Genomic DNA, 18,224 nt, shown 5'->3' on the forward strand with positions numbered 1-18,224 from the left:
CGACCCGTAACGGGCGAATGTCACGCGTGATGTTATACTTCAAGACCTGAATCGAAGCGAGATTGTCCGCATAGACTTTAGGCTTTACATATCCCCACAGGAAAAGTCTAACGTTGTGATATCACGCGACCTTGGTGGACAATCGACCGGCCCAAAACGTGAAATTAACTGCTCACCGAAGTGTTCGCTCAATAAATCCATTGATTGATGCGATGTGTGGAAAATGGCGCCGTCTTGTTGAAATCGAATGTCGTCGAGATCACGAGCTTCAATTTTAGGCATCAAGCAATGGGTTATCATGGCGCGTTAATGGTCAGTTGACAGTCACACTCTCACCGGTATCAGTTCTGAAAAAATATGGACCGATGATTCCACCGGCCCACAAATCACACCAAACGCTTAGTTTTTCTGAATGAAATAGCAGCTCTTGAATATCTTTAGGTTGCTCTTCGTCCCAAATGCGGCAATTTTGCTTGTTTATATACCCATTGAGCCAGAAATGGGCATCATCGCTGAACAAAATTTCGAAAACGTCGGTTTGGCTTGCCTCAAGTCGATCCATATGTCCGTCCGAACGGCTCCGAATCGACAGGGTATGTCGAATGGGTATAACTTAACGACGGGATACCTGTTCGAAAACTAGGGAAAAGTGGAGTTCAAAAAGTGGTAGTTTTGTTTTACAGCATTCTTTGCATATTCGAAAAATTTCCAGGTCTTCATTGGATAGCATTAATCAAGGTCAAGTTTGAATTATTCAGAACGTAATTGTACTAAATTTATGCCGATCTCATGATCCATTTCACCGATAGAAAGTTGGTCAGTGTTGTGATTATTCAAGGTGTGGTTAGGTGAGGTCGCAGAAATGATCCTAAGCGATGGATCTCACTTAGACAGATGTTTGTCCTTTGACTTATCCATAAAGCCCTAACAGCGACTGATCCTCAAATATCGAAAAGGCCTATTGAGGCCACCACAAATATGTTAAGGCGGTTAATATACCGAATCAATCACAGTCTGACAAAGGCCGGGCAATAGAAGAGAAATAGTGATGAGCTGCGTCTATTAAGCCATTTCCGTCTGTGTGTATATACATATGTGGACTAGTCCCTCAGTTTTTGAGATATCTGAAGATTTGCACACGTCCTTTTCTCCCCAAGGCGCTGCTCGTTTGTCTCAACCGCCTATATCGGACCACTAGAACATATAGTTTCCATACAAACTGAACGATCGGAATCAAGTGCTTGTATGGAAAACTTTTTTATTTTACCAGTTAAGTTCACGACATATTGTTCGGGTTATTTTCCATAACAGCGTTGTAGTCTCCGAAGAAATTGTTCAGATTGGATTACCATATCATACAGCTACCATACAAACTGGCCGGTCAAAATCGTGTTCTTGTAAGGACAATTTTTTTTCCAAAATCAAGCGAAAGATTCTTTTATATCCCTTGTTTGCTATAAAAATGGGCATATGAAGGGAAAATTTGTGGTCTTTTGCGTATTGACAACGGCGAGTATCGCAGTCGATGGAACGATGAGCTGTACGAGATATGCTCGACATGGACATAGTTCAGAGAATCAAAAGACAGCGGCAGCGCTTGCTAGGTCATACTGTCCGGCTGGAAGAGGACACTCCAGATTTGAAGGTTTTCTATTCCCTCGCCTTTGGGAGCAGTGGAAATGAAAGGCCTACACTCCGTTGGAGAGATCAGGTGGAGAAGGACTTGGCTGCACTTGGTATCTTGAATCGGTGCCAAATAGGTATAAGAAGAAACGACTGGCGCCTGTTGTTAACTTGGCTATAATCGCATAAGGTCTACGCCAGTAAGGAAAGAAAGAAGAAAGGTATTACTTCAGTGCAGGCGAAGTTAACCTCTTGTCTTGTTTTCTTTAGAATAACGATCGGTAATAAATAAGAAAAAGTTATCCATACGTATGTGTACCAATGTAAATAGGTTATGTGAGATCGAGACTCCATCTAACTATTGCAAGAGTGGTTAGAGATTTTAACGAATCCACCTAGGTCCACTTGCCAAAATACCAAAAATATATTTAAAATGTTTCTGTTTGATTCTTCGAATCGAAAACTGCTTTTGTCAGCTTTTGGCTTGCAATCAGCACTTGCATTTATTAGCGGCAAATTACAAATGCTCTACGAGTCCAAAATTATCACGTGCTCTCCTCCACCGAATGCATTAAATGTCTAATTTTATTGTCGAAATGAACGATTGTAGCATTTGCTCTTAAAACGTCACAAGTAATTGCGGCAAAACAATTGGTAGTGCACCCCAGTAAACACATGCACACGCGCTAGTATATACTCTTACATATGTATGTATGGATGTACTAGAAGACATGACATGACAAGCTTTAGGCACGAAGCCGCTGTCAAGCAGGGGCTAGTAGCCAGGCAGCAAGGAGCGCTGGCGAATGCATTGCTACGGTGAATGGCTTTTGATTTTACTGCACATTGATTTGTGTTTGTTGGTGTATCTGTGTGTGTGTGCGCGCTTGTGATGGCAGAAAATTTAATTAGTGGCACCAACAACTCCGACCACCACACAGCATAACTATAAAAGCGAAGATAATTAATGCCGCAAATGCATTGCGAGACAAAAGCAAATAACTACAAAAATAAATACATAAATACTAGACAATAGCAACAAAAATAATAATTTTCAAAAATATAGAAATTAAAAATATTTGAACAATGCAAGTTACATAAAACTGAAAATGCCTGTCTATATTTATATTAAGTGTCTGTCTATATGATATACATATGTATGTATGTAATATATACATATATACACACATACATATCACGCCATCAAAAAAATTAATTTACCATGAGTTATAGAAAACAAACTAAAAAAAATTATTGTCTGAAGCCTTTTTTACTTTCAAGTCTGGGCAATTTCGCACGGCTCTCTAATACTTAAAAGGTTATAAATTTCATTATGCCACTGTTTTGTGGCTGTCCGAAAAAATAACGCTGCGACGCGTGATGTGTGGAATGCCAGGATACCCCGCCAGCTTTCGGTGCTCTATGGCTGAAGCCTCTTTAACTTTCGCATGTCGGCCGCAAAGTGCAATACATTGTCGAGTTTTGGTGCAACACACTGTTTTGCCACATGCTTGGTGGCAGTGCAGTGCGATAACATGCCGCATGCATATGTGGTAATCTAAGCCAAGTGAAGTTGCAACAAGTGCGCAATATATTTCAATAAGCGTCTGCTCAACTCTTAAGAGTCGTAAAAGACTAGTCTAAGGTATGGCAATGTATGTATGCACATGCATGGTAGACACATATGTATGTACAAGAGAATTGTGACCAAAAAAAAATACCAAATTGGAAAATGGTCACCTAGAGTCCCGCTTGCAAATTATGTCTTTAACTTTTCTTTTGAGTATAATAAAAAATTACACTACAACTTTCGGAACGCTACAAAATATGTGAAAAAATAATAACAGTTTCACGTATTCTAAAATATTATCCATTTCGAGGTTTCCCAATTTTTTTAATGAAAAAACGCAGGAACCTCAAATTTAACGGAAACTGCTTATTATCATTTGAAGGAACATTCTTTGGCATTTATTTTTTGAAATTATCTCCTTCAAATGTTGGCCGCCGCAACGTCTCAGATGGTCCATCCCTTGAGTCCGATTTTCGATGACTAATTCGAACATTTCGACTGGTAATTGGCGAATGACACGAATGATATTTTGCTCCAAGGTCTGAATCGAAGCGGGATTATCCGTATAGACTTTAAACTTTTCACACATACACAAAAAAAAATCGAACGGTGTGATAACACAAGATCTTGGTGGTCAATCGACCAGTCTAAAACGTGAAATTATCTGCTCACCGAAGTGTTCCCTCAATAAAGCCACTGATTGATGCGATGTGTGTGAAGTGGCGTCATCTTGTTAAAACCACATGTCGCCGAGATCACGAGCTTCAATTTCAGGCATCAAATTGTCGTTTACTATGACGCGATAACGGTCGGCATTGACGTTTACCTTCTCATCGGCATCATTTTTGAGGAAATATGCACCGATGATACCACCAGCTCACAAACCACACCAAACCGCTGTTTTTTTCTGGGTGAAATGGCAGCTATTGAATCTTTTTTTACATACCCATTGAGCCAGAAATGGGGCAGAATGGGCTGAACAAAATTAGGCTCGAAAACGTCGGATCTTCTTGGCACTTTTCAAGAGTCCATTGATCGGAGCGATGTCGCTTGGGGTGGTCAAGTTATTGCACAAACTGCATTTGGTATGCTTTCAATTTATGATATCGACGTAAAATCCGCTAAATCCTTCCATATGTCAGTTCGAGTTACTGCGAAAGGCACCGAATTGATTCTCCACTGTCTTCGTGTACACTCGTAAGTTACGGCTGCTATATTTTCTTCACTGCGTGGTGTACATGGTTTATTCGGTCGCATATTATAAAATAATGAATACTGAGTCTAAAGAAGAGTGATGGTGTTGCTAATAATACGCTCAGTAGGCCGATTATGTTGGCCATAAGTTGACAGAAACGCGCGAAACACATTCTTCATATAACGTGAATAAAGTTGAACGATTTGTAAACTTTGTTCAGGCGTAAGGCTTTTCATGATGAAATGCCAAGCAATACTGAACAAAAGTAACATGTGAGCTTGATACGACTTGCGCGTGATCTGTCAAAAAAGTCTATTGAAAGAAAATGGGCTCCTTTTGAGCTAATACAAGCCTGACAATGCTTAATCGAATTCCCCAAGTCGCCCTCATTTCCTTCGGCAAATAAAGGCAAAATAAGAAAAAAGTCACATGGAACTAAATCTGGTAAATGCGATGGCTAAGAGATGATTTACGTGTCGTATTTGACCAGAAAATCGGGTCATAACGGCCAAGTACTATTCTTTGTTCCCGTTTGACTATGAAGGACGAGATTATCAAAGAAACTGTTGAGCGTAGCTTTAATTTGTGAAGGACTTGCCGCGGTTTTTTCGGTTTCGGCGCATTTTTGTGGCTCTACGCTACATTGATACGACATGATATATTTAAAAAAAAACACGTTTCGTAAATAGTAATGACTTCCCAGTCCCTCCGTAGCCAATTAACCTGCATGAACTCTACCGAAAAGCTATGTTTTACTAACTTTGTAACTGTTTCTTTGTGAAAAATAACAATACCACCTGGCTGCAAGTCTTCGAAATATTGAAGAAGGAAAGCCACCAATAACCAAATAAGTTTTTCCTGTTGACCCATAAACCGCTCCACATTTGCATCACTGATTCTTATCTGTAAGTCAAACAATGAAAAGTGACCGGTTGCCTGTTACGTTCGTTCGACATCCATGGCCTACCGTATAAAGTCTTCTGAAAGTTACTCCATTGTATGTTTGGCAACAGGCTGCAGCTTATGCTTGCCATCAATATAAGCTAAAGTTTGACAGACCATTTAGCCGACATCCACACGAGTATGTACGCTTAGGTAGGTGAGTGGTATCATACCGAGTGGAATAGGATCGCATATGTAAGTCTGCCAAGTGGAGCTCTGCATGGCTCGATGTGCTGCTGTGCCGGCTGCAGTTGGTGCCACGGTTAATACGCAATGCTTCTCAGGTGCCCACTTAAAACGTTCAAGTGGTGTTTGCTTTAATATGAGTTGGAAATGTTGATATTGTGATTGGCAACACGCTGACGATTAGTAGAACAATGACGTAGGCGAAAAACAGCTGCGCTGCTTAAATTTTACTCACAAGTATATATTATTATATGCTACTAGAGTATCACGTAATCATAGAGGATTTCAGAATTGTTTTTTCAAATACATTTTTAGAAACATAAAATAGATAAAACATGATCTAGACTGAAATTTTGCGCTTTGATATGCTTCAGATATGTATGTTGAGTAGAATCGCCAATATACTCATGGTACTCAGAGAAGACAACGAACGGCAATCTTCAGCGGTAAATTTTAATTATTTACCAAAAATTAGAACTGGTTAGTTCGACAGGAAACCTTTTCTAATAAAGGTGCATGCAACTCATTAACTACGGTTTTCAGATTCTAATCTGCTCATACAAGGAGCATTCCAAAGTAAACAGGACTTTTTGAATCTAGCGCTCTCTGATGGCGCCATCTATATGTCGGCGTTAGAATCTGCTATCTTTATCAATTGTCCAGTGAGAATTTCATGACATTTCATCGATTGGAAGTGAAGTTATTGCGTTTTAAATGTCAGTATGTTTGTGTTATCGATGCGAAAATGAGCTTCGAACAAAGAGCCAACATTAAATTTTGTTTTAAAATTGGTAAAACTTTTACCGAAACGTTTCAATTGATGAAACAAGTTTATGGCGATGATTGCCTATCTCGTAGCAGAGTGCACGAGTGATTTCAACGTTTTCAAAGTGGTCGTGAGGACATAAATGACGATCAACATGTGGGCCAATCAAAATCCGTGATCACCGGAAATTCCATCGAAACTGTGCGTGAATTCATCAAAAATCAGCCGAAATCATCATTTAAATTCATGGAAATGGAATTGAACATCTCCAAAACATCGATTTATCGCATTTTGACCGAACATTTGTGCTTACGAAAGGTGTGTGCACGGTTTGTTCCGCACAGATTGACTGACGATCAAAAATTGCTCAGAATTCAACATTCGATCGACGCTTGTGACCGATTATTTGACCAAAAATCACATTTTAACCATTAACCACTCCCCGTATTCACCTGATATGGCACCGTGCGACTTCTTTCTTTTCAGAAAAATGCATTTGCCCATGAAAGGAAAGCGTTATGCAGACGTAGAGGCCATTCTAAAGGCTTGCACCGCCATACTACCGGTCATACCGGCCAACGAGCTAAAACACTCGTTCGAGATGCTTTTGGACCGTGCAAAATGCTTGATTGAAGCAGAAGGAGACTATTTTGAATTAAATAAATTGATTTTGCCGAAAAAATAATTTGTTCTGTTTTTTAAACAGTCCTGTTTACTTTGGAACGCACTTGTACGTATGGTAAATAAGATTCTACAGAACCCATAAACAAACTAGACGAATCAATGGTGTAGAAGGGCAACAGGAAAGATGCTGTTAACTTGTAAAGGAAATTATTCTTAAACCGCTAGTCCCACTTCGTAAGTCATCTATATTTATGATATACATTGCGACAAAAATTTGGAAATCGTAATTAAATTCCCCGGGTAAATGATATTTAAAAAAAAAGTAAATTTAACTCTCCCCCACATGGATCTTGATCTAATACTATTTCAAAACAAGCTGTGTTTATCTATGAATGGAGTATAAATGTTGATATAAAATTAAACAATTTTTCGGTGAGTGGCTTAATAATTGGGTAGTCATTTTAGTACCAGTTAATTTTCAGTTCGAACCAGTTAATAAACCCTTCAGCAATTGGTTTAAGTCTGTACTTTTTCGGACTAGTTTATTTTCAGTCTAAAAGTTATAGTTTTAAACTGGTATTTTTCGAATTAGTTTATCAGTTTGAAAATTATGATGGTGCAACGTAATACTTTGTGATTACTTTTTTGTTTCACTGCACATCCCTATATACATATGTACGAAAACTTCAAGTTTTTTAACACAAATGCCGTTAAATTCTATTTTACGATTATGGCGGAAACTTTTCGTCTCCAAATGCTACTCCAAGTGATTTTTATGTGCGAACTTTTCACCGTTAACATATGTTTGTATTTCAATTAATATCTTCTGCATATGAGTATCGCATTAGCCAACCTAGATTCCAAGTTGACACAATATACCGGCGAGGGTAGCTGCATTCCCGGCACGTAACAACAGTTTTCGGGGAAATGAGTTGCGTGTCAAGCGCTCAGTGGACTAATAACTTCCCTGTGATTGCGCAGCTGGCAAAATTACCGAAACACACACACACACACAAACGCTTGGGTAGCTTCATGCACAATGCCAGCCAACGGGCGGGTGTTGCGTGGCGTATGAGTAATGCTTCATTAGTAGCTCTTACTGAAACACTAATAGATATGTTTGTATGTATGTATTTATGTGCATAAATCACGGCACTTAGTGCACTAATTACAAGTGTATCAGTGGTACGCGCACTCTCGACACTCAGCTGCTTGCCACAGCCAGCGGTGCTGTTGTGCGGCGGGGCATCAAACCAGTTTCAATAGCATTTCTATGCGCAGACATCGGCGGCCTCTCACTTCAGGTGCTACGCAACTGCAGTTATTGTCACGGCGAAGCGTAACGCCTCACGTCTCACTGTTGTTACGGCATTGCGTAAACGCTGCGGACGCAACTGGCGGTGGACAATGGCCAACTGCGTTCATCATCAGTTGCAATCGCTCGTATTGTGCTTGTGCATTATTCCATTTGCTTTTATGAAATTTTGATTATTTCTGTTTTTCTTGGCGCTTTCTAACAGAAATTTCCCGTTTTATTCAATTGCTTTATTTAATGTTATTTTACGACTTGTGCTGCGCCATATGCAACGCGCTTTTTGCGGCTTCAGCGGTCAGTGGCTGGCTGCGTTGTTGTGCGATATTTACTATTGTGAATGTTTTTTTTTTGGTTTTTTGATTATTTTATGAAAGTATGATGTTTACTTTCAGCTAATTGTTGCTTCATACCAACATATACCGTACATTGTGACAAAAAATTGCACGGAAATTGTAAATAAAACGAAAAATATTTAATTGTTCATCAATATTTATCCCCACCAGATGTAATACAATTATGTCAATGATTTTCCCAGTCCCCGAAACACTTCTCACAAGTGGACTTCAGTTACTTCATCGAATTTTGTATTATCTCCTCGATCGACTGATTTAATTTTGGGGAACAAGAAAAAGTCATGTGGATCCAAATCTCGTGAATACGGTGGTTGATCGATGGTATTAATTGCGTTTTTGGTTTTAAACTCGGCCAAAATCGTACTCTTTTTGGAAAAAAATTCAGCATTATCGGGACGAGTCGAGCAAGAACACCCAAAATCCATCCATACCCAAAATTTCCACCAAAATCGTTCGCACGGACTCGCAAAAAATGTCGAGCTCTTTTGCCATCTCTCTAACACTTACCTGACGATTTTGAAGAACCATATCCTTCACTTTTTTAATATTTTTATCAGTTGAAAAGCGTAGGCCGTTCAGAACGAGGCATGTCTGCAACGATCTCTCGACCGTCTTTGTACTACTCATAGGCTTGTATTTTTGAATCACTGTAAGCCTTTCCAACATTCGCAATGATTCCGCACACGAGATTTGGTTAGAAATACAAAATTTGAGGCAAAATCTTTGTTCGACATTTTTGTGCATTGTAAAAAATCGCAACGCGCTACTGAGGAGTACCGATTTAAGGAGCTGCTATAAACAAACTGCTTGAAAGATCACGCTCATATTTGGCATAGTAATTAAGAACAGGCCTACCAACAGGGGAATCTCAAATTGTTATTTCCGGGTACCTTTTTGTCACAACGTATACCATATGTGATACGAAATAAATCGCGTTTAAATAAACTAAAAAAGGCCAATTATGGCTATAAAAAGTTAAAAACTCTGTACAGCTTCGCACTTGTATAGAAAATGGTTAGGGAAAATACTGAAATTTTCCGAAGATGCTTTCCATACCATTACAAAAGTTGTTATGTAATTATATTAAAAAAAAATAAAAGTACTAATTTACATACACCTACATTTTAATATTTCCTAAACTACTAAAGGTTTTTCTTTTTGATCGATGCTGCGAATTCTTGTCCAGATTTGATGAGTCCACCTACTCAAGTCTTTCCTTCTTTTTGCAAGCTAGCGCTAATTCCGAACTCACAAGTGAAATTTTATTTCTATTTTATCTTTCCAACAAAAATCAGGGCACCATCCGCTATCACATTCAATACTTTCAGGTCTAAAGGCTATACATCCAGCGTTATATCTGAGTTCAAAATGGTCTAAATTGGACTAGTTAATGTTATCATAAAATGTGTGGAATTCGTCGTGCCATCTTCTGTGTTGCCCATCGTTGACAACGCGCAAAGGTTTATAAGTTCTTTCCAGAAATCTCCCACGTGGATGCCAAGAAGGACCTTACTTCTCAATCTTATATAAAGTTCAATGTATCACTTTTTCTTAAGTATGGATCTAAGTTATATTGCGAGGCTGACCATGTTTTTAGTTATTGGTATTTTATATTTGGAGGCTTTTAAGCTACATATATGTAACTATGTTCTTCAATATAACAATGATTTGCACCCATGCCCTGACAAAAGAGAGGGCAGATTGGCTAAATATTCACTATGTCCCAAAGCGTTGAAAATGTCAGTGAAAAGAGCATCGACACACCACCTCTTCGTTGATTTTAAGGCTGGATTTAAAGCAGGATCGAGAAGAACCTTTCCGAGCCGTTCGATATCAAATTAGGTTTCAGACAGAGGTACTCCCTATGGTGTGACCTGTTCAATCTATTGCTGGAGAAAATAAAGTGAACTGCAGTGAGTGTACATGCCCTGGCGTACTTAGATGACGTTTATATAATTGGCTTCTAAAACTGCGCCGTCAGTTCTGTTTTTCTCAGGCTGGATAAGGAAGCGAAGCGTATGTGCCTGGTTGCGAATGAAAACAAGACGAAATATCTCCTGACTTTATAAAAACAGTGTTCACATTCAAGACCCTGCTCCTATCCTGCCATCTATCTTGGCACCAGAATTAAAACCAACCACAATACCAGCGCTGAAACCAAAACATAATCACATTTGCTATTTTGGACTGTGTAGGCAATTGAAAAGTAAAACCATATCTCGATGAACAAATAGCAAATTGTAGTTTTCAAGAGAAAGGCTTTGCAGAAGATTGCAGGACTTTTGGCGGAATGATAAGCTGTACAAGATATATAGTCCGTGCGCGAACTGCTTTTTTTTCATTCGGCTCATTTGAAATCCCATACAGTTTACTGTTGTTGACTTTGGGGCTCATACGTATAAATCCACGATTGATCATCTGCTACTTTTTCATAGACATGTTTCGAAAAACCGTTATCGTGTTTTTAAAAATTTTTTCTCGACCAATCTACGCGAGCCTTTTTTGACGCTCGATAAATTCACGTCGATAGTTTTAAAAAAATCGCGCAACATTGTTCGCGATTGAATTCCATTAGAAATTTTAAGTTTTGAATATTTTAAGTTACTGTAAACAGCAAAAATAGCGCTCTTGTGCCAAAAGTGTCAAGCTTTACTATTAAATTGTGAGTTGCCAGATTGCAACAATAGGGTTGTCAAAACCCGAAATATAAAATGCAACCAACATATGTATGTACATAGATTTATTAATTAATAATCTAATAATATATAACACAATGTTGCAGAAAAATTTGAGTTATCAAAATCGGCTCCCATCCTAACGTTAGTATAATTACACTCTCGCAACAAAGTTGCTAAGGAGAGTATAATAGTTTTGTTCACATAACGGTTGTTTGTAAGTCCTGAAACTAAAAGAGTCAGATATAGGGTTATATATACCAAAGTGATCAGGGTGACGAGTAGAGTTTAAATCCGGATGTCTGTCTCTCCGTCCGTCCGTCTGTCCGTCCGTCCGTGCAAGCTGTAACTTGAGTAAAAATTAAGATATCATGATGAAACTTGGTACACGTATTTCTTGGCTCCATAAGAAGGTTAAGTTCGAAGATGGGCAAAATCGGCCCACTGCCACGCCCACAAAATGGCGAAAACCGAAAACCTATAAAGTGTCATGACTAAGCCATAAATAAATATATTAAAGTGAAATTTGGCACAAAGGATCGTATTAAGGAGGGGCATATTTTAACGTAATTTTTTTGGAAAAGTGGGCGTGGCCCCGCCCCCTACTAAGTTTTTTGCACATATCTCGGAAACTACTATAGCTATGCCAACCAAACCATACTCTACAGAGTCGTTTTCTTCAGGCATTTCCATATACAGTTCAAAAATGGAAGAAATCGGATAATAACCACGCCCACCTCCCATACAAAAGTTATGTTGAAAATCACTAAAAGTGCGTTAACCGACTAACAAAAAACGTCAGAAACACTAAATTTTACGGAAGAAATGACAGAAGGAAGCTGCACCCAGGCTTTTTTTTTAAAATTGAGAATGGGCGTGGCGTCGCCCACTTATGGACCAAAAACCATAAAAACAATGAAATTCGGTATATAATATTTTCTTAACACCCTGATGACATGTACGAAATATGGGTGAAAGCGGTTCACAACCACGCCTTCTTCCAATATAACGCTATTTTGAATTCCATCTGATGCCTTCTCTGTATAATATATACATTAGGAACCAATGATGATAGCGGAAAAAAACTTTACACAAATACGGTATTTGAAAAATATGTAAATGACGGATAATGAAATCTCGATTATCACTTTATCATGCGAGAGTAAAAAATGTTCGGTGACACCCGAACTTAGCCCTTCCTTACTTTTTTTTTTCTTCAGTTTTAAATGAAATCTTTTGCAGAGCAGCGTTAATATAGCATCTATTTTTTATTTTATTTTGTTTTGTTTTTCTGATTGTTAATTCTATTTTTTTCTATATTTGCTTATTATTATTTCTATTTATGTTTTTTGACAAATAAAATAATGGCAATCCTGTTTTATTCGCGCATTATGCCTGTGATTCAGTGCGTCTAAATCCCATACAAAAGCCAGCTTATCTCTAATCCGCTTTTAAATGGCAGCAATAAATATTTGTGGCATAAATTTGCATTATTTCCGCAGTTGGGGGCAAACTAAACCGGCTCGTCATCTTCAACCAACCGTTAGTACTTAGTGTATTTTGACGGATAGTTGTAGATTTTGCACCAAATGAACAACAAATATACAATAAAAACATTTTTGTTGTCTACAATACACACACACACACATACACATCATTGCAAAAACAGAATGCACATAAATCTTTGCAATACAGACTCATCCATCAACCAGAACAAACAGCATAAATAAAATGCCACTTTTCCCATAACGAGACAATACACACACATAATTATCATCGCATTATGCGATTATTTGCATAGACTATAACGGCACAAACAATCGCGGCACACATCGCACGCTGTCCATCAAGCGTTGTCGTCGACAAAATCAAATTTGAAATTTTACAAATTCGATTATTTGCGGAAATGCAAGCACCTGCCAAAAAATCCGCCTAAACCAATCAATTGACGTGTGAAAATGCAGCAATGAATGAAATGAGCAAAAAAGAAACGCCGAAATTTACACGCTTATTGAATTTCATGGTATTTTGTGAGCGTTTAGCCCCGAAAAATGTCATGTATCGCCGTTAATTCCATGCAAAATGCAAATATGCGTACTCATATGCACATTAGGGTGGTAAGGAAACAAAATATTTACTTTGACATGACTTAAGGGGGGTATACTGGTTTAGAAGCCGGAGTCAAGTCCTTTTGTTTTACTTAATTTGAGCAGACATAATGAACGAACATCCATCGATATTTATTTTCATTTTATGGCCTTATCATGATTTTCCTGGATTTTAACTTTTGAAAAGACCTTTTTTGTTATGAACCGAATTGAACGACTTTATACTACTATGAACAAAACATAGTAAGACTTTGTCCATAATTTTAAAATCCTTAATTTATTTTTCAACATCTACATATGTATGTCATTCTCCCCTCCTTGGGCCCAACACACTTGTGCCAACGTTTCATCTAATCTTCGCAACAGTTGTTAAAGTCAATTTCCGGAATAGCCTTCAATGCGTGTAGCGATTCACGTTCAATGCCTTCAATTTCTGGAGCGGTCGTTTGAGTTTGCTGAATAGCCAGAAGTCACACGGAGCTAAATCAGTTAAATATGTTGGTGCGGCACGATATTGGTTGAAAATTCGGCGAAAACGGAAGAATCAATGCAGTATGCGACGGCGCGTTATCCTGATGCAAAAACCAAGAGTTTGTCGTCTCACAATTCCTGTTTATTTTTACAAATAGCTTCGCGTAAACGATGTATAACACCCAAATAGTAATCCTTTTGACAGTTTTGCCGGTCGAAAAGAATTCGGAGTGCACCACACCTCGATAATCGAAGACAACTGTCAAAATAACACTGATTTTTGACCTGCTTTGACGTGGTTTTTTCGGCTTCGGCTCACTTTGGCCACGATATTCAGTGAATTGCTCGTCTGTTTCTGTGTCGTACACATAGATCTAAGACTCATCGTCAATAATAATACGTTTGTGACATCCTGGTGGTCGGAAAGCATTGATTCACAGACGTTAACGCAACACTATGCCTCAAAAAAGTGAGTGATTTTGAAACCATTGAATTTTGCTTTCTTGATCTTTTAAAATGATTTTCACTGATCCTTCCGATATTCTAATGATGCCAGTAAAATCTCTGACTGTTATCGTAAATTCTCAATTGGTGCTTGACAGTTTTTGGGATATCGTCCTGAAACGTTCTTTTCTCACCAATAAGCTATTCATTTGTCACAACCACCGATATCGGACAACTACAAGGAGCGTTCCAAAGTAAACAGGATTTGAATCTAGCGCCCCCTGATGGCGCCATCTATATGTCGACTGGTGCGTTACATTCTGCTATTTTTATCGATTGTCCAGTTATAATTTCATGACATTTCATCGATTGGAAGTGAAGTTATTGCGTTTTAAATGTCAGTATGTTTGTGTTATCGGTGCGAAAATGAGCTTCGAACAATGAGCCAACATTAAATTTTGTTTTAAAATTGGTAAAACTTTTACCGAAACGTTTCAATTGATAAAACAAGTTTATGGCGATGATTGCCTATCCCGTAGCAGAGTGCACGAGTGGTCTCAACGTTTTCAACGTTTTCAAAGTGGTCGTGAGGACATAACTGACGATCAACATGTGGGCCAATCAAAAATCGTGATCACCGGAAGTTCCATCGAAACTGTGCGTGAATTCATCAAAAATCAGTCGAAATCATCATTGAAATTCAGGGAAATGGAATTGAACATCTCCAAAACATCAATTTATCGCATTTTGGCCGAACATTTGAGCTCGAAAGGTGTGTGCACGGTTTGTTCCACACAAATTGACTGACGACCAAAAATTGCTCAGAATCCAACATTCGATCAACGCTTGTGACCGATTATTTGACCAAAAATCACATTTTAACCATTAACCACTCCCCGTATTCACCTGATATGGCAACGTGCGACTTCTTCCTTTTCGGAAAAATGCAATTGCCCATAAAAGGAAAGCGTTATGCAGACGTAGAGGCCATTCAAAAGGCTTGCACCATCATACTGGCGGCCATACCGGCCAGCGAGTTCTACACTCGCTCGACATGCTTTTGAACCGTGCAAAAAGCTGTATTAAAGTAGAAGGAGACTATTTTGAATAAAATAAATTGATTTTTGCTGAAAAAACATTTGTTCTGTTTTCTTTTGAAGTCCTGTTTAGTCCGTGGAACGCACCTTATATAGCATGTAGCTGTCATATAAACTGTTCGATCGTACTCAAGTTAGTTTTTTAATTGACAAGATATCTTTACGAAAGTTGCCACCTACTGATATCCAAAACATTACCACAATCTCCAAAGGAATTGTTCAAATCGGACCAATATAGCATACAGCTGCCATACAAGTTGCATAAACTATCACGTACCCTGCATACATTGTGAGTTTGCGGAAAACTCGTGTTTTTCTTTTTAAGTACCACCCTAATGCACGTCCATGCATACGTTAACTTAAATTCAATAGATATGTGGTACGTTCGGCAAAGAGCTATCGAAATGTTGTTGGTAAATTTGGTCAGTTTAATTGCAATTTATTTAGGCTGTCATCGCCAGGTTTGTTCGGAACACTCACTCCTTCGGACTCAAATCAACTACTTACTTATGCTTAGGTGATTATAAAATTTAGTATTGCTACCATTGTAGTTGCTGTTATTGAAACTTGATATAAAGGAGAATCCATTACGAAGTTTCCTACTTTTTTTTTTAAAGAAAAACCAGGAAACTACAAATTGAATGGGTAATATTTACTATCATTCGAAAGAACATTCTTTGGCATTTATTTTTTGAAGATTATCTCTTTCAAATATTCGCCGCGGCTAAGTCTCAGATAGTTTATTCGTTGAGCCCAATTTTCGAAGACTTGAAGTCTAGCAGGGTGATATCACACGATTTTGGCCAATCCACCGGCCCAAAATGCGAAATTATCTACTAACCGAATTGTTCTCTCAATAAATCCATTGATTGATGTGATGTGTGGAAAGTGCCGCCGTCTTATTGAAACCAAATGTCGCCGAGATCACGAGCTTCAATCTCAGGCATCAAATAGTCGGTTATCATGGCGCAATAACGGTCACCACTGTTCCGTTCTCACCGGCATAATTCTTGAAGAAGTATGGTCCAATGATTCCACCGCTCACAAACCACACTAAACCGTTGGTTTTCTGAATGAAATGACAGCTCTTGAATATCTTCAGGTTACTCTTCGTCGTAAATGCGGTAAATGTGCCTGTTTACATGACCATTGAGCCGTAAATGGCTGGAAAACGTTGGATCTTGTTGGAACTTTGCAAGAGCCCATAGATCGAAGTGATGTCGCTTGCGGAGGCCGAGCGGCTTCACTTTTTACACAAGCTGTATTTTTCGCGTCAGCTTGACACGACTCAAGCGTGATCTTTTAAAAATTGCGAAGAGTTTAGCTTATCATGTGATTTATTATATCGCCCAGCATATTCGTATTTCTAGGCTTTACTTTACATTCATTTTCATTTACTCCGCTAGCCAAGTCTTTAGCGGCTTACCCAAGTGATAGGCAACCATTTCGACTCATTTACTTTAATAGGTGAAATCTAGGCGAAACTTAAGCATATCTCTGACAAACATTTATAACTGTGACTTTTATTTCCGTTGGCATTTGAAAGTACTTGAATTCTTTAGCTAAAATGGTCTCAAAAAGTGTTGTCTACAAGTATTTTTTAATAAATTGTTCAAGTTGTTAATTCTCACACTTGTCACTTTTGGTTATTTAATACGATCCACGCAAATAACCGATAAATAATTAAAATCTCAAGTGACGAATTTGCAGCTGCCGCCGCTGGCGCTTACGACAATTCACGCTTTGTGGCAAGCCGCTGCAGCGATATCGGGCTGCATTGCAACGGCATCACATTGCATGGCGTCGGCACTCTCAAGACGAAAATTCCTCCAAAGTGTGTGCGACGATGGTTGCGCATGCGCAGTGCTGGTTTTAGTAGCGTGCCATTTCGGGTTTTGTGTTTGTTTGTGTTGGGTTGGGTTTCATTTTCATGATATGCTTCATTGCTGTAAACAGTTTGTATAATCATACGTACATATACATATATACTATACATATATTATATAGATTAAATCGTTTTTTATAGGATTTCCAAAGACATAAGTATATAAATACTAGAAATGATTGCGAATTTTGTTTTTATTTATATTTATTATTTGTTGTATTAAGGGGGTCATCCCGTTTAAGGGTTTCAAAAATCGACTTTTTGTTTCATAAATCAAATCTGAAGATTTCATAGAATGTGCTGGTAAAGTATTTTTCCGAAATTTAATGTGGTGGAAAAGTGACAGGAGTGAGTAAAGTAAGTTATTCAGAGCGCGTGGCCGATTCACCTGAATTTTCAACATGTTTTTCTCGAAACAACATTTTTACACTGTCGTCCATGATTTTTCAAAACCGTTTCCATCGCTTGCTTTAAAACATTGCGTTTATAGTCCGAACTATGACTTTAGATAAATTTTGAACCGTTTTTTTATAAAAAAAAAGTAGTCACAAAAAATAAAGAAATTTGGGTTTTAATGTTTGAAAAAGTTGAACTTTCAAGATTAAAAGATCATAGTTTCGCCGCTAGCCATCTACCATCAGATTAACATGCAATTTGTTATTTTGACCTTGGGTCAGGCAGTTTGCTGGGATCATGGCCGCCGTTTGTCTACCTTTTTTCTTGATGAGGGCCAAAGGCGCGATAATTTTTGAAATAAACAAAATATTTTTATTTAAAAAATTTAAAATTACTGCTTAAGGCTTAATAAATACATATATAGTAAACATTTGGAAGCTCTTTGTTTTTTCAATTCACTATAAAAATTTTCGAAAAAAAAACTTTATAAAACGGTCGCCGAGATCGTTCCCTTAAGGCAACACAAAATGCTTTTCGAGATTCATGAAATGTCCTTTCAGGAACGAAAAGTGAC

The 18,224-nt window shown here is 38.2% G+C and overlaps 2 protein-coding genes across 4 annotated transcripts in view; one reads left to right on the forward strand and one right to left on the reverse strand.

Moving 5' to 3' along the window:
* LOC126751317 (uncharacterized) overlaps window positions 1-18,224 on the forward strand; it is a 224,040-nt gene that overhangs the window by 27,354 nt on the left and 178,462 nt on the right. The window lies entirely within an intron of this gene.
* The window catches only part of LOC126751318 (uncharacterized), a 93,356-nt gene that overhangs the window by 18,099 nt on the left and 57,033 nt on the right, over window positions 1-18,224 (reverse strand). The window lies entirely within an intron of this gene.

Source organism: Bactrocera neohumeralis, chromosome 2, assembly GCF_024586455.1.
Source record: "Bactrocera neohumeralis isolate Rockhampton chromosome 2, APGP_CSIRO_Bneo_wtdbg2-racon-allhic-juicebox.fasta_v2, whole genome shotgun sequence".
NCBI classification, from domain to species: Eukaryota; Metazoa; Arthropoda; class Insecta; order Diptera; family Tephritidae; genus Bactrocera; species Bactrocera neohumeralis.